The sequence below is a fragment of the Aptenodytes patagonicus genome, chromosome 1 (genome assembly GCF_965638725.1).
Source record: "Aptenodytes patagonicus chromosome 1, bAptPat1.pri.cur, whole genome shotgun sequence".
Taxonomy (NCBI): domain Eukaryota; kingdom Metazoa; phylum Chordata; class Aves; order Sphenisciformes; family Spheniscidae; genus Aptenodytes; species Aptenodytes patagonicus.
In genome coordinates, this window is record NC_134949.1 from 203309280 (window position 1) to 203323481 (window position 14202).

General features: G+C 44.7%; 1 protein-coding gene and 1 long non-coding RNA gene across 6 annotated transcripts in view; one reads left to right on the forward strand and one right to left on the reverse strand.

Annotated features, from left to right (window-relative positions):
* The window catches only part of LOC143174128 (uncharacterized), a 31763-nt gene extending 19934 nt beyond the window's left edge, over positions 1-11829 (reverse strand). Inside the window, exons 1-2 of the long non-coding RNA XR_012997913.1 lie at positions 11745-11829; positions 7941-8022 (exon numbers count right to left, since the gene is read on the reverse strand). This is a non-coding gene — a long non-coding RNA (uncharacterized LOC143174128). The remainder of the gene's footprint in view (positions 1-7940; positions 8023-11744) is intronic.
* Positions 11695-14202, forward strand: part of KATNAL1 (katanin catalytic subunit A1 like 1) — a 46177-nt gene continuing 43669 nt past the window's right edge. For 3 of the 5 annotated variants that reach the window (XM_076364303.1, XM_076364307.1, XM_076364305.1), the window contains exon 1: positions 11701-11758. The gene's annotated coding sequence lies outside the window, so the exon portion shown is untranslated. Of the gene's footprint in view, positions 11759-14202 lie in introns of all 5 variants that reach the window. The other 2 variants (XM_076364304.1, XM_076364306.1) reach the window with 1 other exon arrangement.

The following is a 14202-nucleotide window of genomic DNA, read 5'->3' on the forward strand; positions in this document are numbered from 1 at the left end:
AGACTTCGCGCCACATGTCTGCCTGTAATCTGAGAACATGTATTCTGCAAGTCCTGGAGACTCAGTGAAAACGGGACCCCACAGAGTTCATCTTAGATTCATTGTTTGAAATAAAACTACGTGGATTCTTTGTGCCCTTTTTAGTTATCTGTAAAACAAGTATGATAATGCTTTGAGTGCTAAACAATACAAGGTGTGTAGGAAGACATAATATCTTTTATTAGGCCAACTGAAATAGTTGGGGAAAAACAGACAAGCTTTCAGGCTTGTCTGAAATGCTTTGAGATGCTCTGATGAAAGGTGTTCGAGCTGTGCAAGGGATCATTAAATTACATTCTTCCTCTCTCTGGAAATCATTTAGTGATATTTCAAAGGAAAGACGCTGTACAGAAATAACTGATTTCTATTGCAAGTGCTGTCTGGAGCTAAATATCTTCCTTCCTCTCTCTTTATGAACTAATCTAAAGAAAAATATGTTTTAAGTTAACATGTTAAGAGTAATTTTGTGGTATAATGTATAGTCCTGTGAAATGTTCTCTGTTAAGGGTAACTCACAAGATCCTTAAGCATATTTCAGTACACACAAACAAAATGGCTGGATTTCTGTTTAATGTTTTGCGGAAATTATGAAGGTATCACTGCAAAGAAATTAGAAAGCATGGAAGCTCTGTGAAAATGGCAAGTGGAAAAAAAAAAGGCAGATGTGAGTCAAAAACAACATTACGCTTGTAAACACTGCCTAACAAGCCCCCAGATTTACACTATTGAGTGTGGGCATCATGCCTTTGAAACCTGTGAACCAGTTAGTGTCCATAAAAGAGTGACAGAAACAACCAAACACTTAACTCCCTCCTCTCCCTGATTTACCAGGAAGGACAGAATGGACTGGGAGTGCTCACTTGAAGTTAGCCAGGGGTGACAGACTTAACAGCATTATGGTATTGCTACTGTGAGTGCAGCAAGAAATATCAGTGCCATCATGGAGTCAGTGGACCACTGAGGTTACTGGGGGCCACGAAGGGGTAGGTGAGGGAATGTTTAACTGTACATAAATCCTACCAGTATCACTTTACTAGTACTTTAGTTCAGTGTCAAGACACAAATGATGTCAAGAACAGAGAAAACTGGGGGGAATCTTTAAATATGTAAAAAGTAGTTGCAAAGAAGGATGAAATAAACTGTTGTTTGTGTCTATTAGAACAACAAGCAATGGGGATAAATTGCAGCAAAGGCAATTTACATTAAACCACTAGACAACTGTCCAGGATTAAGGAAAATTAAGCATTGCTGTAGACCGCCTAGAGAAAGGGTGAAACTTTCATCACTGGAATGTGTCAAAAAAGGCTTAAATAAACATCATCAAAAGTTTCACTACTGATGATCGTCCACTGAAGCGGAGAACAGACTTGGAGATTCATCTGAGAAAGGTTACAATGTGTGACCAGATTTTCCTGGATGTATTCTCTTTTTTATCCCTGGAAAATGTTGTTGAAGATTTTCTGTTTGTGTGAGATTTTGAGATGCGTTCCTCTGAAAATATTTGTCTAAGACCAGAGGGGCCATTTATCTTATGAAGTGCCTGTTCCTCTCCGCTGATCACAGATGACTGGCTTGGTGTGGACACCTACTTATTGAATCCGTAAAGTGAGATGAGACAATTCCCACCCTTAATGACAAATTGTGTCCTTTCTAATATATTCCTAGATATAACACTCAAATCTCCATTATTCATGCCGACTATAATTACTTGTGCATGTATGAGGTGGCACCCATAACGCATAATCATAATGTTATTTATTGTCCTGTATTAGTAATTTTATCACATTATACTTAGATGCCATATGGTGCAATGAAGAATGTAATGAAGGTTTCCTATGCAATGGATGGAAAGCTTCTACGCAATTAATATAATCTATTCCACTTTTGCATGCCATTCCTATTGAGAGTATCACTGAAGTGTATGGTATCTCAGGAAGGAGAATTTTATTTTTAGATCTAAGAGCCAGCCAAAGCTCTGCTGAGTTGCAGGTAGAGCTACTAACTAGGAATGTAAGTGGCTTTATTTCAGCAGTACGTATGAAACACTGAGGTGCTTCTGATATATGGTATTAACCTCTTCTGTTTTCAAAGTCTGTATACAATTAACGTAAGTACGCAAATAATCTGTACGAACTTATATGTTTATATTGTACTCATTCCACCACAAGACTAAAACTGGGCACTTAAGACATGTCTACACTGTGTCCTACACTGAGGTCAAGGGAACAAACCTGAGCACCCAGTTGTCCCCTTTGCTTGTTAGCTCTCTCTTGGGGACCTGTTTAGGTACATCCCATGCATTCAAGATAAGGCACGGATCTTGGGTAGTTCACTGTCAGGATTCCCCCCAAACAGCAGTAAGGCCAAGAACATTATATTTGGCTCCCTCAGACCCATGTTAGTCTTTCAACACTATTCCCACAGTCTCTGCACTCTTGCAAGTGCAGAGGGGGGACACCACAAGGTGCACATATGAGAGCCAGGGTATGGGGCTACATGGCGTGGACAGAGCAGTCTGTAGTAGCCCTAAGCAGCTTGGGTGTGCACCAGCATGCACCACGGAGCCTTGGGATGGAAAATTGCTCCCTCTCTCGTGTGGATACACTCTTTGGAGCCACTTGCAAATAATGGCACAGGGAGTCCACCCATATCAGGCAGGACTGCACTGAACAGTAGTGCTGGAGGCTGCTTTTGTAATGTAGAAAGGTCCCAAGGACTGCCTTAGTAGGAGGGGGATTTTTTTAGTATCTCAGCAAAACAGAAACCCAGAATATAAACGGCAAAGGTGACCAGGAGAAACAGCACAGGATCACCTTCCCCATCTTGAGAAAACTGTAGACTATTATTCTACTGTGCTTTTGGAACGATTTTTTTTTTAATGACCTTTGTTCTTCTTTTGTAACCTGTAATTATGGAAACCCCAATCTTATATCTTCTTATGCACAAGTACCCTCATCATACATGTATTTCTCCACTGTAGAAGGATGTGAAGAGTTAAGGCTCTGTACTGATTCTGGCTGGGATAGACTTAAACTTCTTCATAGGATCTAGTATGGGGCCATGTTTTGGATTTGTGCTGGAAACAGTGTTGATAACACAGGGATGTTTTCGTTACCGCTGAGCAGTGCTTACACAGTCAAGGCCTTCTCTGCTTCTCACACCACCCCACCAGCGAGTAGGCTGAGGGTGCACAAGAAGTTGAGAGGGGACACAGCTGGGACAGCTGGCCCCAACTGACCAAAGGGATATCCCACACCATATGACGTCATGTTCAGCATATAAAGCTGGGGGAAGAAGAAGGAAGGGGGGGACGTTCGGAGTGATGGCGTTTGTCTTCCCAAGTATCCATTACACGTGACGGAGCCCTGCTTTCCTGGAGATGGCTGAACACCTGCCTGCCGATGGGAAGTAGTGAATTAATTCCTTGTTTTGCTTCACTTGCATGCGTGGCTTTTGCTTTACTTATTAAACTGCGTTTATCTCAACCCACGAGTTTTCGCACTTTTACCCTTCTGATTCTCTCCCCCATCCATCTCGGGGGGAGTGAGCGAGCGGCTGTGGGGGGCTGAGCTGCCTACTGGGGTTAAATCACGACAGGCTCATTTTGTAACTTCATTACATTTAAAAATGCACCAAACATGAAAATTAAACACACTTCCCCTCTCCCCTTTTTTTTCTTTTAAGGTGATAAGAAAAATGATTTGAATGAGGAAATGCACACAAGAAGACAACAGCATATATAGGTTTAGCTCCAGCTTAGCATCTAGAAGTTTAGCTTCAGTTATGCTTCCTTGTGGATTTTAGCTTCTTCCCTACTTGATTCTTTAGGAATGTTTTCATTCTTACTTTCATGGAGAAGGACCAGAAAGAGGTGAGCACTTCATCTAAAAGAAGCAATTAGCCAGGTCAAGCTATGGAAGGTCACAGATAAATGCAATTAAACAAGCTCTTCACAGGTTATTAAGAAGCCTACCTGATGACTACTGAACTTTAAAAAGCAGCACAAGATGCCGTGTAAAAATTAATAACTATTAAAAACTATTAACAGTTCTCTCACCTCACTGGGTTTGTGGCTAGCATTCCTAATACATGCTTGTTTTAAAAGAATACTGTTTTAAAACAGGATAGTTAATTCTGTAACAACATGAAGTATCTTAACTGCCAGAGACTGGAAAAGCGTCCTAGTGGTGGTCACTAGTGGCACCAAATCTCTCTGAACTAGAATGGCTTTTAAGGATCAGAAAATGAAGCTGTAGTCCATCACGTGTGCAGCTAAGCGTGAGTGGTTTTAGAGGTTAGTACCCAAGGCAACTGAACCTAGCTTGTTGTAGTCCGCATTTCTCCATGTACAAGGAGCAGCCACATAGCCTGTGGGTGGGATTCAGCTGGCCAAATGCAGATACTTCATATCTAATATGAATATCTCATATAGTTCATATGAAGCACCATCTAAAAGGCCAGATTTTCCAATGATTTTGAAAAGAATCTAAGGCAACTAGCTCACGTGCAGATGTCTGCACTGTAAACCATTCAAGTTAGGTAAATTGCATCCAGTGTGTCTGTTGAAACATTAGCTCTTGGTGGGGAACTTCTTAAGCTACTCAAAGTTGATTGCAATTGCTCTATGTTAGTGGCAACACCATGCTTTTAGGCTTATTTATAAAGTTTAGCATACCTTTTCATGGTACATTTCTAAATCCTGTAAGTTATTTTGTTTAAATTATGACCATTTTTACATGGATAACAGAGATATAAGGCTAGATTATCTCTTTCTTACAGTGATGCAAACCATAATAAACTTCCATGATATCTGTGAAACTGTAATGGTATAAATACCATGTACTTGAACAGAATGATGCTTAGATATAAGACTCAATCTCTTTAACTTACATCCTGAAGTTGAATGTATTTTTTTCTTGGTGGCACACTTGGCGAACAGGTCCCTGAGTTCAACAACTCACTTCTGTCTCTTGCTAAAGCTCATCACTTCCCCAGGTATGCAGGTTTAACTGTTTACAAGGTCATGCGATAAACCAGATCAGAGACGTGATCTAGGTTAAAAGTAACACCTTCTTTCTCAGGGTTCCTTTTAACCCAGATTATTTCACCAACCTAGTTGACAGTGCCACCACATCAACAGCTGTACTAGCACAGAATGATTCTCAAAAGCAGAGGGCAAGAACAAGTGTTGAGGGGTGGAGACCAGTTAAGTCAGTTTTGTTGCCAAGGAAAAGATGCAAAGAATAGCACAGAACAGCACTCAAAGTTGAAGAGGCTCCTCCAGATGATAATTCAGAGCAGAAGCCTAACTAAGATAGTCTGAATTGCTCTCTGGAGGAGCCTCTCTCACTCCTTCAACTATGCAAGGCATCTAGGGAGACAAGCCTCCTAATTTAGGCATCTAAGTTAGATGTTCAAACGTAGGCAGTGAATATTCCCCCCAAGAATGTGAATGGGATGTTATAATAATTTAAAATATGTTTAACCAAAGCTGTGATACCAATGTTTGTTCTTTTATGAGATACTGTTCTTTGTGCCACTGACCCTCTACTGACACAATCATGTTTCTCATTTATTAGATAAATTAACAAGATTAACAAAACGCACATTGTCCAAATACAGTCCAAATTTTGAAGCTAAAAAAAGATTCCCAATTTTACTCTCAAAATATGAACCAGATTAAGTTGTTCACATGGAAACCACTGCATGTTCCCTACAGTAATTGCATTAGGGGACCAGAAAGGGAAAAGAGATTCTTCACAATGTTCACCAGCTTATCTTATTTAACTTTCTTGCTCTCCTTAAACATTTTTTTAAAGTTTTCAATTAGGAACTTTGGCTAAACTTTTATCTGTAATTACATCTTGCCATTTACTACATTGCTCCTACCCACTCAGAACTTTTTACACATTCAGTGATGGGGGTTTAAGAAGTTATCGATAAACGGCAGTTGTTCTTCCAGTGCAGATGTATGGCCTCTGGTGGGCTTACCTCCTGCCCTGCAGAATCTCGATACTTAGGCACACACCAGAACACAAATTTTCAGTGCATCTTTCTCCAACATAACCACCTTCATTGCCATTGATCACATCACTATTCAAAGGACTGTTCGAGACAGTCCTGGAAAGGATTACCGATATGTTAAAGAATGCTCTTTAAATGTAGCTATCTTCTGTTCTGGATGAATGTGTTTACAGGAGTGGACTGTTAAAGCCAATTCATCTTCTAATATCTCATACTACAGAACTGGAACTAACATGCCTAAGAAATCAAAAATGCTGGGCGAGCCATTAATATGTATCAGACTGTGCTTTGTTTATTCTAGTGGTTTGGGCATCTAAACAGCATGTGCAAAAAGCTGCCCAACAGCTCCCTTATTTCAAACTGCCACTTTTAAGTCAGAGAAATAGCTACAGGGGAAGGAGAATAATGTATACCAGCATGACTTAAAATTAATGGCTGTGCCTGAGTTAACAGGCTCAACTGATGTAACTGTTTGGTTCAAACTATCAAAGCCTAGTATCCTATGGTTTTGTATCTATTTCCACTTAGCCCTCATCACTTCAATAAAACAGCTGCCTATGGGTCATACATGGTATTGCAACTCTGCACCGAAATAGGTGCTGCAAGCAGCACTAAGTGTGGAGCTGTCGGTCATTTTATGCATGCAGACTGGGCAGCTTGTCGCCAGATGAAATCTTTAACAGCTAAGTTCTGCCCACCTTGTGCTCGGCAGGGCCACCAGCTGAGCCCATCTTTCCTACCATGCTACTTCCTACGAAACTAAAGGAACTCAGTTACCATTAAGACCTCCACCCTTTTGCAAATGTAGTTGAAGCTGGCCAATAAGGTTCAAAATTACTGCAGTGGGGTAGACAGTGTGCAACTCCAGAAGTGTCACATCTTTAGCAAACCAGCCTAAAATTCACACCCTACCATGGAAGAGTTATACCACCAATTTTTTTTTTTTTGCTTAATTGTGCATCACAGGAGATTTCCTCTCAGTTGTCAACCCTAGCAGACAGATTAAGGGAACTTTGCCACTTGATACTATCTAGTGGTCTGCCACAGGACTGAGATGATGTGAATAAACTTTTCTTTCCCCGTCCCGTTTTTCACTTAATAGTTGCTGACACACATCTCCCTGGGCCTCACTCTACTTTCTCTGAGGTTTCTGTCCAAGTCTTCCTCTCTCTTTGTTTTGACTACTCTAAGCTACTTTCTTATTCCTTCTCCAAAGAGTAATGCTCCAACATATGCAAAATGCTTCTGCATGTTAAGTATACACAGAAAAGAAACACAATATCCTAGTTCCTGTTAATTCTTCTAATTTCTGTGCACAGACTCAAAGCAGAACAACTGTTTTTTTCAACCTACTGTGGGCTTGCTTCAGCCCATCTCAAAGATCTGTCTTCTCTTCTACTTTTATTTCTATTAATCTGACATTGGCTTGTTCTTCATAATTTTAATCAACCTAGTCATAACTGCCATGACAGCTTTCTCTCTCTATGGCTCTAACAATGCAACAAACACATTAGGTAGGACTCCTCTCACCTATCTTTAGGCATCTGCAATGCAAACACTTATATTTATGCTTATCAGCTAAGTCTGCTATAAGCCCTGGAAAAAATTAAACACATTCAGGGAACAGTCTACCTTGGTCAAAGCGGGAGTTGTATCCCCAAAGTACTTATCTCTCTCTCTACCATGAAAAAACTTAGAGGAAAGCTAACTCGGAGGCAAAGGTCTACAAGACAGATGTCTACATTTGACCAGATAAATACAAACACCCGTGTCCATTCCTACTCTCACTTTCTGGCTTAACTGAAATCTCATTTGAAAACCAACTGCTTTCCCTTGAACTGTTCTCTATTAGCAATTCACAGCATTTTGAGATGTACCTTGTGTGAAAGATGTTGACTAAATCCTTCTGTGTTGCCATTCCATCACAGTTTCTCGAGGTTCAGACTCTGAGGTTCTTTCCTAGGAGAGAAATTGGTGGATGTGTCATACTGATAAATATCATACCATAAAAATATCTATGCAGAAGAACAATTACTATGTGTGTATGAAAATTAACAGTGTGTGTCTACCGATGCCTTTACTGGGTTGTGCATAACTTCCCTTGGAAGGTTAATGCCCACGAATATGTAACAGGTACTTTCTTTTCCCTATTGCTTTTCAACTTCATTACTACAGCATTTCTGAACGTAGCCTGTAAGACCTTTGGTAAAGAGTTATGTTTGCATGTGAGCATTAATGATTATTATGAAGGCACAGTAAGTCCTGTAGTCTAGTTAAATAAATTGCAAGGGGAAGGGAAGACAAAAGCAAAGGGCAGTTCATAATTCATAGACATCTTGTATGTTTTCAACCTCCTCCTGCAGAACTTTGTGTGTGGGAGGAGGTTACAAACGAAGCTCTCTGCTACTTTGTGCTAAAAGCCTGTGCCAGCCATCTGAGTTAGACACAGTCTGTGAAATTTATATAATGATAACCAAATCAATTCAGAAGCCAGTTTTGTTAATCTGACACAGACCCTAAGAGTGGATAGCTTTAAACTTATCTGACAGTGTCTGCAATTACTCTAGCTGAAGAGACACTTTTGAACCAAATCAAATGTTCACGGCAAAAGAGTTACATTAATTTATATCAGCTTCTGATTGAACTGACTAGAATAAATTAGAGAGAGAGGGCACACAATCAGCTCTGTTGGCAGATTTGCAGATCGCTGGAAAGGGGCATGATAAGTCTCTGGGGTTTGGCTGTGAGTAATGCTCTCCTCCACCAGCACAGCTGGAGCCCGCCAAATCACAGCTGCCGACACCCACCAACATCATGTCTTATCCAGAACTGCTAGGTTTATAGCTTCTGTCAAAAAATAAAAAGATGTAAGCCGTGAGAATATACTCATAGTACAACAAGTTTCAGTGGCTTAGTGTCACACCCCCTCCCAGCAATTTCTTACCTTCTCTTTGCCTGAGATTACTGCCTCACAGCAGAGTCAGTGGAATGAGACACATGCACTAGTCCCAGCTGCTTCAATACAAGGTCCAGCAAATTAGCTTAAACTGCTGATAAAGATGACTTTAATGTCATATTTTGTATTAAAATGGATTAGAAACATTAGTGTTTTCCAATCCAGGGACTGTTGTGGAGGCAGGAACCTTCAGTAAGGAGGCAGAATAGAGGGTCAGGGAAGCAGTACTTTTTGCATCACTCCAGCCAGATTTGCTGGAGTTTGACTGCGGCAATAGGAAAGGCTATGAAATTTCACACTCACAGCTGCTATTCTTTTGCCTTATTAACAAGTTTATGAACTTCTGATTGTCTGGCTGGACTAGATGACCTCCTGAGGTCCCTTCCAACCTGAATTATCCTATGATCCTTAAATATACCTAGCGTGCAGGGCTAGGAACCTGGAGATGTGGTTCTCTTCCTGCCGACTCAGTCACTTAGCAGATCCTGGCAAACTGTGTAGACCAATGCTTACCAAACTTTTCCTCTGAGGGGTACAACTAGGGTGACACTGCTATTGCTCTGGTGTTGAGCAACTACTTTTCAAAGGGAGGTCAGCAGTAGTATGGGTACCCTCTGCCACTAGGAAGCAGCCCCACTTGACTCAAGCATTACTAAAAAATGGGATGAGGAAAAAAATAATCCCAAACCAAACAGAGATTGACTAAATAACCAACCTTCTCTGTGTCACAATTTCCTGGCTGGGGGATACGATCCTCAGACAAAGCAGTTAATGTGTTGCCTAATGTGATAAGTATATAGTCTTGTGGGAAGGGATATTATGGTGGTGCTGGGAGCAGGCTGCTTATGATCTGCTCTCCCCAACAAGTCTTGGGCTCTGTAAGATCTGCACAGCATCTATGCTTCTGGGTATGTGAAAAACCAGCAGGAATTGAAGTCACAGGCAGGCAAGTTCGAAGAAATCTGGAAAAAGGGGAAGCCAGAGTTGCAGCTGGTATGAATTCATCACGATTTTGGCTCCAGTTCTAAAATACTCACAAAGGCCTAAGAATCTCCACATGATTTTGAGGGAAGCAAGATCTGTAGATATACGAGTGACACATTCACACATGCTGTATTGTTTAAGAGGCATACTGAGCTTTTAGTTTCAATCCCTGCTCTTTCACTTGTGCCAGTTAACATTTCTGAGAACCTTATTGCGAGATACAACCTCATGCTGCTACCTTAAGGTAACTACAATTGACATTTTCTGGAGAAATCACGTGTCATTATCGGGAGCGATCACAAGATCATCATCAGTGGGACACTCTCAGAGCTGTCACAAGGCAGTTCCAGCAGTAAGGACTCACTGCAGTGGTGCAGCTGCACGCAGAAACACAGCTCAGATCCACTGGGATCTCAATGGGCTGCTCCTGTCTCCGCATTTCCTCTGCCTTCTTGCGCCTGCAGCAGCTCTGCAGGGTCAGCTAGTTCAGGAACTTGGTCCAGCTGAATACTGGCAATTTTTTGGAAGGGCATAATTGGCTTTCCACCAGATCAGATCCCAGGCTTGCCTTGCCAGATGGCAAAATAAGCATTATTGCCATGTAAATAACAAACAGGAAAGCATAGCCATGATCAGAGAGGAAGGCAGGACCGTCCCTTTTGGTGGCAATACAGACATTGGCTGGCTTGCATTAACTGTGAAACGACATCCTTAGAAAGGTTTATAACCGCACTGCTCCCCTTGCAGGGACCAGGCTGTTCATATTAACTGTGAGATGCACGGTTCAGAAATGGTAAGTAACATTCACCCTCAGCAGACAATACAAACTGGGTGGTGCCGTCCTGTGAGGCTGCCCTTGACCACCAGGTATCACTTCGGTCCAAGGAACAGGCAAATCCCCAAATCTGTTCCTTTACTATTATATAAAAGCAATGAAACTCGCCATTAAATTAACTCTATCCCAACCATAACCAGGACACAAAGATGGTGTCAAGTTCCCTTCTGCATGCCCATACAGGACAACTGCACATTTTCCCTTTCCTAGCCACTCCTTTAGCTGAAGTGGAAAGAGATGAGGTTTGTATTCTGAGTGTGTTCATCCACTAAACCCTAAATACAGGTGAAACGCAGCACACAGAGGACCAGAGGAAGCTGCACAGCCGGCACTCGGCAGCCAGCCGGGACGTCGTGGCGTTTTGCTCTTGCACTTACACCCTCCTTCCTCGCCAGGGACTGCGCCACTTCAGCTCCTGCTCCTGCCGTAGCGGGCTGAAAGGGAGAGGCTCTCTGCCTGCCTCCAGCCGGGATGTTTGAGACAGACATCTTCCAAAGACTGCCCAAACGCAGGCTTGGCGGGGGCAGGCGGCACCCGCAGCCATCCCCGGCGATGCAGCGGGATTTTCCTTTGTTTTAAGCTCGCCGGGAAAACCCCACCCTTTCCCCCTGCCAGGGCGAGGCCGAGGACGCTCCAGAGAGGCCGCAGCCTGACCGCCCGCCCGTTCCGCAGCGGGCCCGGCACCGCCCGGCGCCCCGGCGGCCTCTCGGCGGGGGCGGGGTAGCGGGATGCCGCGCCGTCCCCTCCCCGCGCCCCGCCGCCGCCATGGCAACCACCCGTCGCCGCGCGCGCGCACCCCCTCCCCCGCCCGTTCCCCCCCCTCAGTGCCTCTCCCCCCCTCCCGGTCTGACAGAGCAGAAGCACTGCGCCCCCCTCCCCGCGCCGCTCCCGTCCGCGGACACGCACCCCGGCTCTCCCAGGTAACGGCAGGGCCCGGCTACAGGGCGGCCCCTCACGGCGCTGCCCGGGGCGCGCAGCGGCTCCGACCTCGGCCCAACGGCCGCCCTCCCGCCGCGGCGCCGGTGCCCGTCCCGCTGCGCTGAGGGAGGCGGCGGCGGAGGGGGGGGGGGGTGTGTGTGTGTAAGCGGCGGGAGAGGCTGGCGGAGGGCAGCGGCCCCCCCCCCCCGCGGAGCCTGCTGGGAAGTGTAGTCCCGCGCCCCCCGCCGGGCGCTGGGCGCTGAGGGGAGAGGCGGCGGGTGGGAACTACAAACCCCAGCGCGCTCGGCTGGGGGGGGGGGGGGGCAGATGGGTGCTACGGGTTTGCCCCCGCAGAGGAGACCGTTGTGAGGACGGGGAGGCTCGTCTCTCCGGAGCCGCCTCTGAGGGGATGATGGGGCCGGAGCGCTGTGGACGGGGGTCAAGGGTGCCCCTTTACCGCAGGAGGGGGCTGGAGGGAGCGGCAGCGTGGAAGGGGAGCGCGGTGTCTGAGGGGGGGTGGGCGCAGGGGCGGGTGCGGGGCGCACTAAAGGGTGGGTGGGTGGGTGCAAGAGGAGGAGTATGCTGGAGGAGGGGCGGGATGCGATGCGATGCGATGCGATGCGATGCGATGCGATGCGATGCGATGCGATGCGATGCGATGCGATGCGATGCGAGGGGAGGGCTGTGCCACCAAGGGAGGGGTATGCGGCAGGCCGGGCTCGGGGACGGGTGTACAGGAGGGGTGTGCAGGTGGATAGGTGGCTGCAGAAGGGGAGGCGTGTTGCAGGATGAGTGAATGCAGGGGTGGGGGTGTATGGGAGAAACCCGGGTGGGTGGATGTAGTTGGGAGGTGCGTTGGGGGGAGGATGTATTGGATGGCGTGTGGATGCGAGCGGAGGACTCTACTGGAGGCTGAGGAAAGAATGACTGCAAGGAAAGGGGCACATGGGAACGTAGGTAGATGGATGAAAGGCGAGAGATCTGCTGGAGGAGGAACGGCTGAACAGATGCAAGGGGAGGGCTATGCAGAAGGCAGAGTAGATTGGAGGGTGGGTAAATGGATACGGAGGAGGCAACGGTCAAAGAGAGCCAGGAGCTAGGGGCCCTGGAAAGTCCCTCCAGCCAGTTTACTTCATGGTTTGCAGTTTCATGTGTCCTACCACGCTTAGGCTCTGTTGAGCTTGTCGCACTAGGTGATCTTTATATGAGCAGACACAGTGTTACTTTTTAAAATAATTTTGCTTCATTTCTGTGGTGCCCACATTTCTGTCATGACATCAGTATTGGCATTTGTCTCTTTTCCCTCTCCATTTCCTGTGATGGCAATTCTAGTGTTACCCTTTATCTTGTATTCTCCAACAGGAATGGGGGGGAATAAAATTACAGTTCCTCTTCCATATCATATTTAAAATATACATATTTATGATTGGTATATTAGAGTGAGTTATTTTTTCTTATTGAAAATCTGTATCTTAAAAGCATTAGTGCATTAGTACTCCCTTGTATATGAATATTGAACATCTATTCCTAATACAGTTTCAAATGTCACAGAGATGGGTTTCTTTCCAATGGATGTTTGATTTCTATTGCAGTTGAAGGTTTTTGGGCGGTTTCTTTGTTTTTCTTTCCCCCCACCCCCATGTCAAATACATCCTAGGCAGGCTTAGGCTTCTTGCAGCTCCTGGTACTTACCAGACTGCAGAAGTGAACATTGCTGCTGCAGCGTGCTTCCAGGGTGCTTTGCTCTCGGAGACTTGGGCTTTTGAGCAGGTAGTGGAGAGGAATGGATCCTGCCCTGAGCTAATCACAATCTCAAGATAGTTAGAAAAGTAAATGGAAGACAAGGAAACAACAGTAGGCCTTTATCTGGTTTGCTGTGTAAATAATTGGGAAAAAAAAAGCTGATTCTTCTGGGGATGAATTGAGAAATCTGAAGACTTGATGTCTGTAGCACTAACAGCAATATGGATACAAATGTATATTTTAAAGAATATATACTATTCTTTAGAACAATTTAAAAAAGCAAAATTCTAATAAAAAATACACATTCATAGTCCTAAAGAGCCAATTCTTTGAAATTCAGAGGGGAATTCAAAAGGTGGAAAAGTATCCAGGCCTAAATTCTGACCTTATGAGTCAGGGTTATAAACACGTGTGAGTCCATTAAACCTGCAATTATTCATGGAAAGTTTATCTGGGTTGCAGATTGGCTGCGCTAGGAATGTAGCAGCACCAGAACTGAATCTCTGTGGAGCTGAGTATGGTCTGGCAGGGCTGGTGAGCTGCAGCGCTGTGGGAATATGGATATGCTGTATCCAGGGCCAGGTGCAGAAGCAGTTTAACTGCCTTTCTTGGCACAGAGCCCGACCTAATAAACACTTTGAACCCAAGCTGGCTCTGCACAGACCCATCTTGGGAGTCTTTGGTGGCACATTTGCTCTACCAG